The sequence below is a fragment of the Salvia splendens genome, chromosome 14 (assembly GCF_004379255.2).
Source record: "Salvia splendens isolate huo1 chromosome 14, SspV2, whole genome shotgun sequence".
Classification (NCBI taxonomy): domain Eukaryota; kingdom Viridiplantae; phylum Streptophyta; class Magnoliopsida; order Lamiales; family Lamiaceae; genus Salvia; species Salvia splendens.
Window position 1 is genome coordinate 14,001,322 of NC_056045.1, and position 14,912 is coordinate 14,016,233.

General features: G+C 35.4%; 1 long non-coding RNA gene across 1 annotated transcript; it reads left to right on the top strand.

Moving 5' to 3' along the window:
- The first annotated feature begins 996 nt into the window (after nucleotides 1–996).
- LOC121765103 lies at nucleotides 997–11,109 on the top strand. The gene is made up of 3 exons (XR_006042724.1): nucleotides 997–1,064; nucleotides 10,919–10,969; nucleotides 11,079–11,109. It is a non-coding gene; the product is annotated as an uncharacterized LOC121765103 (long non-coding RNA).
- The last annotated feature ends 3,803 nt before the right edge of the window (nucleotides 11,110–14,912 follow it).

A 14,912-nucleotide genomic window follows, 5' to 3' on the forward strand; every position in this document is an offset into this window, starting at 1 on the left:
CGTGAATGACATTCACAGAAGGCGGCGCAGTCGGTCCTTTGTAGAAGAGAAATAAAATTTCATAACCTAGATAGGCTTTGGCTACCTATCGTGAAAGGTTACAGTGTCAGTCCGCGTGTTTCCTTACCTTAGGAAATAAACGACACTGGTGTGGTATAACACTAAAGGATCTAACAGTGAGATAAGTCTTTCTTACTATTTACTGAAAGACGAGGTCTCGGGGATTGTTATTTCTAAATCATTGTTGACATAACATTGAGCATACGATATTGATTATGCACTACTTTAGTTTATCAAATGGTGCGGATTTTTTGCAATCCAAGAATCCTGATATCTTAGGTAGTGGTGATCAATATCTAAAGGTCCTAGTATTGTTATTGCAATAAATCGTGTGTTGGGTGAGTCCAATTTGATAATATCCTCAAGAGGTGTTCGAAAAAAATTTTACTATTCAGAAACCCGATCGATTAGAATTTATTCAAGAATAATAAATAAAGATTTTGAACTAGACAACTCTTGGAAAAAGATATTAATTAATTACAGTCAAATTGCAGACTTAAATTAATTAATGGATATTTATATCTTAAACACAGGAAATAATAAATTAAAGAGGTAAAGCCCGGATTACTCGTAATTTGGGATTGGACGGGCAGTCAATATTATTATATTATAGTGGATGATAATAATATTATGTTGGACTTGTATTAAATTGGGGCTCAATTTAATTAGTAAAAGTCCAATAGGTTTGGCCCAAGTCCAACATCCATGGATCCCTAATCTGGCTCATCATAACTCTATATAAAAGGAGACTAGAAAGAGGATTTTAATTAATTTTTATGATAAAATCATTCCCCTCTCTCCCCACGAGTGGGCGAAATTTTCAGTTCTCCAGAACTGAAGTTCTATCTTCTATCTAGTCAAGTCCTTTCGATTGTCACAAGCTTTACCCACTCAAAGGTCATAATCAGAGTTCGGGAAACAGATTAGATGATTCGTGGTTAAGTTCGATGAACATCACGTGGAAAAGGCACAAGCAATCGTCGATTCTTTGGAGAATAATATCGGTAATTCTAAACCGTAGAAAATTCATATTTTAGGTTTTAATTCCTTTTACATGAATTATTTGCGTTCTTGTATGCAATTTTGTGTTTAACATGTGAATCAATTAATCTCATAATTGGTCAAATAGATCCGTAGATCTTATTTATTTGGTTATGCATGACTTCCGTTGTGCGAGGGGCACCAAACCCTAGCAATACATTCGACACATACCAAACACATTCAAGCCAAGTTCATATTAGGAAGAAAACTTCTTCCTCTAATTCACTTTATAAATAAATCACAATTGCAATAGTTGCTATCTCTGTGGAGCGACACATACGAGGCTTGTTTTTTTTGTCTAATTAGACACAAGTAGATTTCAAGTAAAAAAAATACCAATCCATACTATGAATTTCATAGAGCTTTTTGTCTAATTAAACTCAAACACATGTAGATTTCAAGATGTAGATTTCAGGAAACAAAAACGTATACCAATCCAATTTACTACCAACCTTTGTACCTATGATCTAGAATCGAAGATGAAAACATTATGATAGTGTCAGTAGCCACGCATGCCGGCCAAGCAATTTAGAAACCGTTGACGTCCAACGATTTGTGGAATTCACATATCCAGCTGAAGCCCTCTCCCTCGCCGAAGCCCTCTCTCAGATGTAATTTTTCGTTCAAATTGGTCAAAGAGGGTATGAATGAACCCTACCAATTAATTGGAACAACTCCCAGAGCATGTTAGGAGTATCGGTGGTTGGAAACGCGTTTATAATCATGGTTTGAGTGAACAGGGGCGTGCCTTTTTAAAACAAAATGGGCCATGCCATGTAGTTTATAGACTTGACTACCAAACTGTAACACCATAACTCGACTAGCCAAAAAAAACTGAATAAGCGATGTCACTTTGTGGTGTGATTATCAAAATTGTACGACTGGTGACTTGATGGGGGTGCAGCTACTTAGAGAAAGGGGTTTTATTTGCAAAACAAACAATCCGAAAAATAGTGAGCTTTTAAAACTCAGTAGTATATTCTCATTTTATAAAGTGAACTTCTCGAAAAAAAAGATATATAAATAACCTGTAATAATGAATAAGGTTACACTAATTCAACGAAACAAAACTTAAACACGCCATTTAATTCTAAATGTGTAGCCACACCCTTTAGCTTATTCCCAATAGTGTTATTGTTGTAATAAGTAGAACTTCACATGATCACATATCAAGGCTTCAAATAACTCACTTAGTATTCAAATAGTTCTCCTTTAAGCATTTCATCATAAACATATAACATTGCCCATGAACTTGTTATGTTCCCAAAGAACGCTCCCACTACGACACGACTGTTACAATCTTAGATACAAACGTTGATTGTATTAGTGCATAACTTTCTAATGGTATAACTTCTTGGTTAAAATGGAAAAATCGATATCTCTCATTTATCTTGAAAATTATCATGGTTGTTAGGCTTGTAGTTCTTCTCATAATCTTCATCAAAGGATCTAGTATTCGTGTAAACAAACTCCTATATTGCCTTGAAGATTATAGAACCTGTACCTTTTCTATCATTTGGGATAACCTTAAAACATACCTTAGTACACAACTCCAATTACTTGGATATCTTTTTCAAAACATGTGTTGGAATAACTGCACACCTTGAGATGTGCTAGACTAGACTTGCCTCTAGTCCACAACTCGTATCTTGTAGAAGGTACTAATGTTATGGTAGTTTCTTTAAGGTATAACTAATTGTTTCCAATGTGTATCCCATCAATGATAAAGTATCATTGAGTACAACTATTCACTTATCGAACTTGTCTTTTAGAGACTTCGATGTCTTCTTACATGACTATAACATTCTATGGAAAAATGCTTGGAGTAGTCAACTAGGATTAACTCCCACTACCGATCTTAACTCATTGCTCGTCTCCTATGGTGTAAACCATTGAGACTTACTAGTCCGCATCTCTATAAGTATTCTGAATCCCTTGAACCACCAAAGGATTCTAACTTATAGTGCATCAACCAGACTTACTTGACCTTCAAGTTATTTAACACACAAGTTGTTAAAATCTCGATAGTCACTTGAGTTAGACAAAATGAGTGAACAATTACTAAGTACTTTCTTGGCCTTATGATTAAGTGCCACAAATACTTTATCATTCATTGTTTAAGAAGTTGAATTGTTGTGTAAAACTCAATCTTGTTGCATTTATATTGATTAGATACTATGATGTATAATTTGTTTTTCTATGGTACTATGATAGATATTCGAATCACATTTCTTAATAATGCACGCATTATAAAATGACATCGAACATCGCTTGGTCATAAACAAGTTTAGAAACTGAAACTGGATTCTTTCTAAACTATATTGTACCAATAAAACAAAGTCTTACACATTAAAACAAAACAATAAAATTAGCGTAAATAAATAGCTCCCACTGCAACAACTGACAAACTGGATCTAGAACTCTCTTTTAGAAGTTGCATTGTTATCTAAGTCATTATCCTTCTTAAAAGAGGTCAATCCGACTTACAATGCATCTTCTCCTTGCCTTTTCACCTAAGTTTTCTTGCCTTTCTTGCTTTCAGCGGGCATTGATGACAATTCAGCTCTTCCCTCTTTCCATTGCTAGTCTTTTGTTCTATTGAACTCAGACATAGGAAAGATGCAACCTTAATGAATTCGTCAACTATCGTGGTATCTTCCTCCAATAGTAATTAAGTGAATATAATGCTTAAGGTTTCCAACTTTTCAGTAACAACCTTCATATAACCACTTTCTATTACTTTTGGCGATGAACTGAGTGTAGAAACTATTTGAGTAACTGAATCAGAAGATTCCTCGCAACATTCTCTCTCTTTTGGATGTTCCAATAGAATCTGGATAACGTCCTCATTGGATATCCTTTTATCATCAGTATAAACCAAGACTTGTCTTACTACTTAAAAGAAAGTAGTTTGACCTTCTTCCTCAAAAAACTTGTCAAGTACATGCATGAAATGCATTCTTGAACTTTCTTTATAGAATTTTGTCAAGGAAATGGAGGACATGAATTGGAGAATACAAACTTTAAGGTTTCAGCAATGAGAATCTTATCCATTTTACATTTCCAGTCTACATAATTTTGTCCTTCGAGTTTGATTTCATTAAGGTTAGCAGACATTATTAAGAATTTGGCTGAGAAGAAATAAAACTATTTATCACATGCTATGCTTGATACATAATTGCAAACAACCACAAAACAATTTATGTATCTCGCAACTGTGAAAACCAAATTAAGTACGCCTTTAGGGAGGTCATACAAATTTGGATTCCAACAATTTCCTGGTCACAATACCGACGAATAGTCTAAAGACCACTAAGGTGGCATGGCCGCCAAATATTGCCTAAGCTTTTACCATAAATATTAGCATCTAGGAATTTCATTTCTGTTTTGATACTCCTTCTAGGGAAGGTCGTACGCCACTAACAAAATTCCATAGCTATCTTATAAAAATGTTTAAACATATGAACTTGCAATTTCGTAGGATTATGGCTACCACTAGGGTGGATCGCGAAAATATTAGAAACATGCTTCTAGTTTAAACAATTTACTATTAAGAAGTCTAATCTTATGAACTTACTATTTCGTAGGATTATTGCTCCCACTAAGGTGGGTCGTGATAATATTAGAAATTGATTCATATATAGACCAATTTATGGAGACCATATACAACGCACTGTTGTAATTATCACTTAGTCATTTTAAATATGTTTTTTTGCATAATTATCACATAAGCAGATAAGGCAGATAATCCACTTATAACATATAATCACCAAATAAACAGATAAATCCATTTAATTCATGGTGATTAATCACACTGGATAATTATTGAAATTATTTAATAAATCTAGGGAGATTTAAAATAATTAATTCCTTATCTTATCCAAAATAGGAATTTCGGATTTGATAAGATTTATCTTGAATAATGGTTATCCAAAATCATTTAGGATTTAGGATTTGATAAGATTTATCTTGAATAATGGTTATCCAAAATCATTTAGGATTTATCAAGATAGAGTGAAATCTATCTAAATCCTCTTAGGATCATTCTAGATTTTACATGGATAAAATCAAATTCTAAAATTCAAGATAAGATTGACGTTGGATTATCATTATCTAAATCATACTAGGATATTTCAGGATAGAACCAAATCTCTACAAATCCATAAGACGAAGATAAAATCCAATCATTTTAAGATTAAACAGATCCTAGATTATTTAGAATTAGAAACTAGAATATATCATATCTATTAGGACTTATTCTAGATAAAATTAATTTTAACAAAATCCAATTAGATAAGGATTATCTTGTATTATCTTTATCCAAATTTATCTAGGATATTTTCTAAATAGAAATAAATCTATTTATATCCATAAACTAGGATAAACTAGAATTAATATTAACTAATTCAACTAGGATTTAACTAGATAGAAAAATCTATCTTAAATCCAAAAGATAATTACAATACTGGATTAATAATTATCTAAATCTTCTAAGATATATTCTAGATAGATATAAATCTATCAATATCTATAAGATAGAGATAAAGTTAATTATCTAAATCTACTATGATATTTTCTAAATAGAATTAATTCTACAAATATCCACAAGATAAAGATAAAATATGGATTTTAATGATCCAAATCTACTAATATATATTCTAGATAGATATAAATCTATCAATATCTACAAGATATGGATAAACATAATTAAAATTTAACTTAGTCTATCTAGGATTAATTTACATAGAATAAAATCTATATAAATCCATAAGACGAAATAAAAATTAATTATCATTATCCAAATTTATCTAGGATTTATCTAAATAGAATCACATCAATCCAAATCCATAAAATACGGATAAAATTCAATTAATCCATAATTTAATTAAAAAATTAAATTTTAATAATACAATTAAATTGATATCTTCAAAACTTATTCTAAATTTTATCTTGAAATTAACTCTAAAATTATTTCTAAGGGTTATCAAGTAATTATTCATGCAATCAATTAACGCGGTGTGACGATTCAAAATATCACAAGCGCGACAATTTGATTCGAACAAATAATATGCACGACAACAATTAAAACAAATTACAAGAAATAGTTATCAATTAATTATTCATGAAATCATTATTTGGGAATCAAAATTCACACAAACATTATGTAATCATTAGGTCATGATTACATAGATTGATTATTGTATCCAATATTCACGCCAAGTTAATAAAAAATGGGAATAGGTCAAAAACCCTAGCTCGGCAAATTGGCGTGTGTTACTGCCGCTCAAACCACGTTCTTGGTTATTGTATTTTTCTGTTATTCATTCATTCAAAATAAACAACAAAACACAAACCAAACCAAGATAATTAAACATTCAAACAATTCACATAACATGAAATTAATCCACATAATCAAAGCAAAAAATTGGCTCTGATACCAATTGCTGGGGTTTGGTGCCTCTTGCACAGCGAAAGTCATGCATAAACAAATAAATCAGATCTACGGATCTATTTGACCGATTATGGGATTAATTGATTCACATGTTAAACACAAAATTGCATACAAGAATGCAAATAATTCAAGTAAAAGGAATTAAAACCTAAAACATTACGGTTTAGAATTACCGATCTGATTCTCCAAAGAATCGACGATTGCTTGCGCCTTCTCCACTTGATGTTCTTCGAACTCAACCACGAATCATCTAATCTGTCTCCCGAACTCTGATTATGACCTTTGGGTGGGCAAAACTTGTCACAATAGAAAGGACTTGACTAGATAGAAGATAGAACTTCAGTTCTGGAGAACTGAAAATTTCGCCCACTCCTGGGGAGAGAGGGGAATGATTTTATCATAAAAATTAATTAAAATCCCCATTCTAGTATCCTCTTATATAGAGTTGGGCCACATTAGGGATCCATGGAGGTTGGACTTGGGCCAAATATGTTGGACTTTTACTAATTAAATTGAGCCCCAATTTAATACAAGTCCAACAGAATATTATTATCATCCACTATAGTATAATAATATAGACTGCCCGTCCAATCCCAAATTACGAGTAATCCGGGCTTTACCTCTTAATTTATTATTTCCTGTGTTTAAGATATAAATATCCATTAATTAATTTAAGTCTGCTATTTGGCTTTAATTAATTAATATCTTTTTCCAATAGTTGTCTAGTTCAAAATCTTTATTTATTATTCTGGAATAAATTCCAACGGTCGGGTTTCTGAATAATAAAACCTTTTTCTAACACCTCTTGAGGATATTATCAAACTTGACTCACCCAACACACAATTCATTGCACTACCCAAGATATCAAGATATCAGGATTCTTGGATTGCAAAAAATCCGCACCATTTGATAAATCAAAGTAGTGCATAATCAATATCGTATGCTCAATGTTATGTCAACAATGATTAAGAAATAACAATCACCGAGACCTCGTCGTTCAGTAAATAGCAAGAAAGGCTTATCTGACTGTTAGATCCTTCAGTGCTATACCACACCAGTGTCGTTTATTTTCTAAGGTAAGGAAACATGTGGACTGACACTGCAACCTTTCACGATTGGTAGCCATAGGCTATCTAGGCTGTGAAATTCTATTTCTCTTCTACAAAGGACCGACTACATCGCCTTCTGTGAATGTCGTTCACGACCAGTCTACTATGCAGAAGGATTAGACTTATTTGCTTCTTATACATTTAAATGTTTGAGAAACATCTTATAAATGCATAAGTAAACACCAATGCGATAAAATTACTTCTTCTCGCCTTGAGTTAAAAGTGGATTGTAGAGTTTATTGTATACAAGCAATTCTATCCGTGCAACATGCTCGAAATATGCTTTTCAGTATACCAGTCCTAACATGTATGTAGATTTGAACTTTAAATGTCACGCTCACATTTTCTAAGGATATAAAACACGGTTGATCTCGACTAGGGGAGGATTAAAGAAGCGGAGAAGAAAGGGGAAAACAACACAACTCGACCAAAGCTCGAAACAAATGAGAATAGCTCGAATAAACGCCGAGTGTCTCAACAATCAACAACTCAAAAATGAATATTATCTCAGCTATACAAGAACTCGAAAGAAGGACAACTACTCAGCGAAAGTAATACCGAGAAGGAATATGCCACGTGTGAAGACATGACACATTCTACACACTTAAATTTCTTCAACGGTCTTGCTCAACACCCACCACACCCGTCACACTTAACCTGCACATTTTTAAAAAGAAATGCAGGGCTGAGTACTTGATGCACTCAGTGGACACATGCCAAAATAATTTTCATAAAATATTGTGTCAGCATTTAAAAGTGAACTTGGGGTTTTATAAAAGACCAAGTCACCAAAACATTTTCTCGCTCAAAAGTATGGCTGCAGCCCATTTTCTCTCTCCTCGTACCATATCTAAACCTCATATGTGAAACAAGAACGTGTCCACATTCTCGATCACTGGACCGGCCAACTCGAAAGATAGCGCACGATCCCCTCTGTGTACACTAGCTTGAATAGGGACTCACTCCCTAGACAAACCCAAATTCGATTAAACTCATAACTTCTAGTAGGGACTCACTCCCCACTAGGGCGATCAGATAGGCACATCCTCAAAAACAAAATACGGCATGACACAATATAATTGGAATTTAAGCTCATAACTCATACTTGAAAGATATTGCGTAAATTTAAAAGTAAGCCTACACAATAATGTAGGATACAAACTCCACAAAATACTTAGTTAAAAAGCTCACCTTGTTCGTTTAAAGCCTTAACTTGTGTTCTATTCCGTTTTCGAAAAGCGTGCATGATGTCACCCATTGATTTAATGTACTCCAGCCCAATCTTTAATTCCCTAATAACATCCCCAACTTATTTCTTTGATTTGCCAGAATTGGCCCACTTCCTTGATTTAATCATATGGCCCAAATCCTTAAAAAAGAATAGCTCATAAAATACTCCATCGTCCCTTTCATTCTTTTTCCAAACAAAATCCTACTGGAGGGAAATCAGCTGTGCCTCCATTCCTCTTCCTCTCTTCTTTCTCTCTCTCTCTTTCGATGGTTGTCGCCGGCAAAAATACAGCCCCACCGCAGCCAATGCCGCGACCCAGCAGAAGTTACCGCTGTTCGTTGTTGTTCTCTCTCTCTCCGTGTCAATTCGCCGCCGCTGCCATCTCCTCCGCGCCGCTGCTGGGATTGCCATCGCTGTTCGGCCCGTTGCGCTACCGCATCGAAGTCGCGGTCAGACCTTGCTCCTCGCCCTCTCTGCCACTACCGGAGAAGCGCAGGCTGCGACGTCACCTCTGCCCGAATCACGGTGGCTTCAACGCTGCCCGTCGCCATTCGATCCAAGAACATTCTCCTCCGTCGATCATTGCCGCTGATGTCACCAACTCACGAACTCTGCAGTCACCGCAGTCCAGCGATGGTGAGCTCTCCATTGAGCAACTTCTCTAGACGGGGCTGCTACCACCGTCGTCCTTGCCGGAACTCGGCTGCCCCAGCCCTTATTCAAACTCTCTCTCCGTCTTTGCCATCCGTTATATCGCACTCCGCCTCGAGCCCTCTCGCATTGATCTGCCAGCCTCTCGCTGCGACACCGCCGCCGCCACTGCCTCCTACCTCAGCGGCAATCGGCGCCGCCGCTTCTCTCCTTTCTAACTCTCTCGGTTTTCTTCTCTAACTCTCTAACTCTTTGTTTTCTTGGTATTGAATTAATGTGTATTGTGGGATTGATAGGATATATATAGAAAAAACTGATAGATATTGATGGATTTGGTGGTTGGAGAGATTTTAGGGAAGATGGAGATATTGATGAATAAACTGTGTAGAATGAGGTTAGGAGAAGGAGTTCATGTTGACTGAGGATTTGACTGCAGGATTAGAATAATTAATTAATTTTTCAGCTTCTTAAAATTGGTCCCAACTAAAAGAAATAAAATGGGTATAAAAAGTCGGGGTGTTACATTAAATGATTTTTAATAATGAGAAAATTTATTTAATTGGCTTGAATTTTTTATGTTTCCGGTTACTGTGTGGGTCTCTTCTATGTGATACATGCAACGGTTCTTCGGATCAAGATATAACCTATATTTTTATACTCCCTCAGTCTCCCATATGAGATTTCACACTTGGGAAATGACACGAGATTTTAAGAAATGCTATTTTGTGTGTTATGTGGTGAGAGAAAATATAATTTTATAATTGATGTGAGAAGGAACTTTTTCCAAAAGAGAAAATGTGACATCTTTTGTGGGACAAATTAAAAAGGAAAGTGTGACAACTACTATGGGACAGAGGGAGTAGTATAAGCTAAAATCAATTTGGTTACTTTGTTTTAGTTTGATGGTGCGATATGTTTGCACAACCGTCGAAATAATCAACTTGAAGAAATAGTCTTTCTTCTTCGTATTCCAAAGATGGTAGTCATCCACCAATATTTAAAAAGGCCCCAGCTTGGTCATCAGCAACATTGCCGTTTCACTAGACCTTACTCTCTAGTTGATAAAATACCTGCCCAAGTTAAACATTTGAGTCGGCTAGTAGGTGTTAGTGATGTTGATTGCTTTGTTAATCTGCAAATGGATAGAAACACATTTGGTAAATTGTGTAGAACATTGAAGGAGTTGGGGGGATGAGGGATAGAAGATTCATGATAATTGAGGAACAAGTAGCCATTTTTCTTGGAATCCTTGCACACCACAAAAATCTCTGGTGTCGAGTTTGATTTTATGAGGTCTAGTTTTACTGTAATCCAATTACTTCTACGTTGTTTTAAGCGCATTATTAGACATTCACCAAATTATTTTTGGCTAAGCCCGAACCCGTAACAGATGGCTCAACTGATTCTAGGAGGAAGCATTTCAAGGTATATTTCAAAAATCAAACAGTCACTTCATTACCTTATCCCCTTTGCAATAGATTTGGTTTCCTTATTTTAGGACCTTCATAATTTGTGTTTGATTAATGCATATTAGGGTCACACGGTGCTTTGGATGAGACTTATATCAACGTCTTAGTGAGCAATGCGGACAAACCTCGGTATAGGATGCAGAATGGGCAAATAGCTGCCAACACTCTTGCTGCTTGCGACGGGAAAATGCGCTTCATTTATGCCTTAGCCGGATGGGAAGGTTTTGCCGAGGATTCACGAGTACTTAGGGACGCTGTTAGTAGGGAATATGGCTTAAAGATCCCCAAAGGTTAGGGTTGTACTTCTTTATCAAAAACATATTTCATTAGATTTCAAATATTTTTTTTCGATTAGCTCAAAAAATGGAAATTACTTTCGAAATTCCTGCAGGCAATTATTGTTTGTGCGAAAATGGGTATGCTAACAGTGAGAATTTTTTAATACCGTACAAGGGTGTGCGCTACCATCTCAAGGAGTGGATAGTCAAGTCACAACGCCCTCAGAATGCTATTGAGTTCTTTAATGTAAGACATACGAAGGCATGCAACGTAACTGAACATGCCTTCGCGCTCTTAAAAATGCGATGGGGAATCCTTCATAGTGCATCCTTTTACCCAATTAAGATCCAAATCTGAATAATATTGGCTTGCATCCTTCTCCATAATTTCATCCGAGCAGAGATGACCAATTACCCTATCGAACTAGCTCGATGCCATACCTGATCACATCGCCTTGGAGGACAACCGGGATGTGGAGTATGTTGGTAAAGTTGAACCTTCAACTGAGTGGACACAAGTGCGAGTTGTGATGACAAATTCTATGTGGTTACATGTTAGTGCTTGTTGACAATCTTACTAAGATTATTTGCTTTGTGTATGCACAAACAAAGATGATATGTGATACTACTACTGTCTAATGTATTCTTATATTTCTATGTTTATCTTATTCCTCATATGCTTAGGCAAATGGAGGTGGTAACTGACATAGCAGATGATAGTGTGTCGTATTGCCGTTGTGGGAGAGGAAAGATGCGAGTGTTGTGTGAGGGGAAGGCTGCGAAGCATGTTGGTCGTCGAAGAGGCTCATTTCATGCTTTTGGCTTTTGGCTGGTCTTGATAAGGCTCGTTTCATGCATTGGTTTTGGGTGATATAACATGCTTTTTGGGGGAGATAATGCGCAAATTTGAGCTTAAGTGTGCAGATATTTGTTGGGTCAAGTAGATGCTGCAAATTGACCGAGCAGATGCAAAATGAGCAGAAAATGAGTAAAAATTGTCAAAAATCCGCTAGGTCAAGGAGAATTATCAGGAGAGCAGGTGCGTGAAAAATCTGTCGGAGCTAGGAACGCACACAAATTATCCGGGGCAGGGAAAATGGAGCAGAAAAAGTGAAGAAATGAGCAGTTTTAAAAGATCATATTTTAAGGGTACAAACGTCAAATCATGAAGACCATACTCCAAGGATTTGAGCTTGAAGCATCCCTATATAAAGGGACCAACATGAATGAAGAAAGCAGCGCTTAACGCTACCATTCTGGTAGTTTAGGTAGGAAACTCTCATAGGCGCTTAACGCCACCGCTTTCTTAGCTTAGTTTAGTTGATTTGCTGATTTCTTAGCTTAGTTTAGATAGTTTGCTGTTTTCTTAGCGTAATTATGTGGTTTCGACGGAGGAATTGACGATTCCGACGTTGGATCTCCATTTATTTCTGGTTTTTTGAAGCTTTGTTTTATTCTTATGATCTGGACCTTGCTGTTTTTAGATCAGTTTCGTGTTCTGAATTCCGTAGTTGTTGTAGTTGTTTCTAAAGTTCAAGTCACACTCTGCTTTGAATCTGGAGCTATGGAAATTGCAGTTTATCTTATGTTGATTTTGTCTAGTTGATGTTTAATTTCTGTTGTTCTGTTTCACAATTGCTGTTTGTTGGTTGTTTGGAGTTGGGATCTATTGGATTGTCGTTGGATTTTGTAGATCTGGATGTGGAGACGTTGGGATTTTGTTGGATTGTGGTGGATCTGAATCTGTATTGGTGGATCTGAAGTTTTCTGTTTCTATTCTGCATGATTATGGTTGTTTACTTTTCGATATCGCATCTGCTAGACCCAGCAGCTTATATCTGTTAGTTTAGGCTTTAATTTCATGTTTAAATTTAGATCTGAGTTTGCTCTGTTTTCATGGTGTTTAATGCTCTGCTTTGTTCTGTATTTCCCGTTGGATTCATGAAGAAGATGAAGTTTACTGGTATTTAGGATCAGATCTGCATCTGCTTTTCCTCTTTTTTGCTTTTCCAGCTTTTCTGCTAGCCCCAGTCAGCTTAGGAAAAATGGTCCCCACTTGCTTTTGCATCTTTGTCTGTCTATTTTGGGAAAGTTTCAGCATGTTCCTTCAGACACAGGTGTTCTAGTTAGTTTAACTCCAGTTTACAAGTTGCCACGAGTTTGGTTGTCATGCAAGTGTTCGTACTTTTCCCATCCGCTAGGTCAGGTAGATAGATCCAGTTTAATTCCGCCAGGTCAAGTAGATTAGACACTACTAAAAAAATGGCCTGTTATCACATTAAATTAGTCACATTTTATTAAAATCGTGAGGATATATATACTCAAACAATACATTGATCTTTCTATATCATACACTGATGTTACACTAGAGTTAAATGTCAGTTCAACAGTCCTATACTCACATTTCTATTCAGTACAATAATGGTGATTTGCTCCTATTATAACTCACGGAAGTTGTTATACGCAAATACTTAAACATGATTCTAAAAAGAAAATTTCAAATTACTAATGAAGTTTAATTATTGAAGAAATTAATTAAAACAACTTATTCAAAAGATAACCGACAAAAATAAATTGAGTAGAAATTACAAAAATAAATAAAGTAGAAATTATTTGTTTTATTGTATATAAATTTATTTTGATGTTAATACTCTAACAATTAATTGCATTATTTATATTATTAATTTATATGATGTGTTTTATTCATTTAAAATTTGGAAATGAAAAAACCGAATCAAAGTTTATGTAATTATAAATTAGTGATAATAATAATATGTATAGTAGTTAATTATTATAATAGTACAGTGAAGGCTGAAGCACTAATTTGATGAAAGAATAGAAAATTCAAAAACTGCATGAAACAATTAAAAATAGTGGTGGCAATTTTCCCACTAAAATATTACATTGGCATTAGAAATAGTGGCAATTCGTCAATTATTATATATAGTAGTAATACATTTAAGCCTTAATTTGTTGAAAGAGTGGAAAATAAAAAAAGTAGCGGCAATTTTCCCACTAAAATATTACAACATAGGAATTAGAAAGTGGTAATCCGTCAAATATTAACATTTAGAGTGAACTGCACAAAATACCCCTAACTTTTCATTGTGTAACAACAGACACCCCTAACATCTAAAAATCACAACACAGGTATCGAACAAAATATATAATCACGAATGAGGTTTTTTCGGACCATAGTACCCTCAAGGGCTAAAAGGGCAAATGCGACCTTTTGCGTATCACACCTGCTGCATGCACTGTGGATGACGCCGCCTCTGTGTGATGTGACCTTGAACATCATTTCACCTGTCCTCTCTCTTCTCTTCCCAAGGGACGCCTTAATTTGAAATTTTTGTTTTTGTTTTCGTTTGAAATTTTAGTTTTTGTGCCTTAGAGGAATGGGCCTGCAATGATATTTTAATTTTTGTTAATTAAACTCCTACAACTTTTTCGCTCTTTTCCATTTCCCTCCATTTCAATTTCATTCACTTCGTCATTTTCCCTCCTATCTCTTATCTCACGCTCCATTTTTCATCAATGCCGCCAAAACGGAAGCGAGGCACCGCTGGAGCTTCCTCCTCCGGTGCGTCCACCTCCCGTAGGTCTTCACGGAACAAAAAG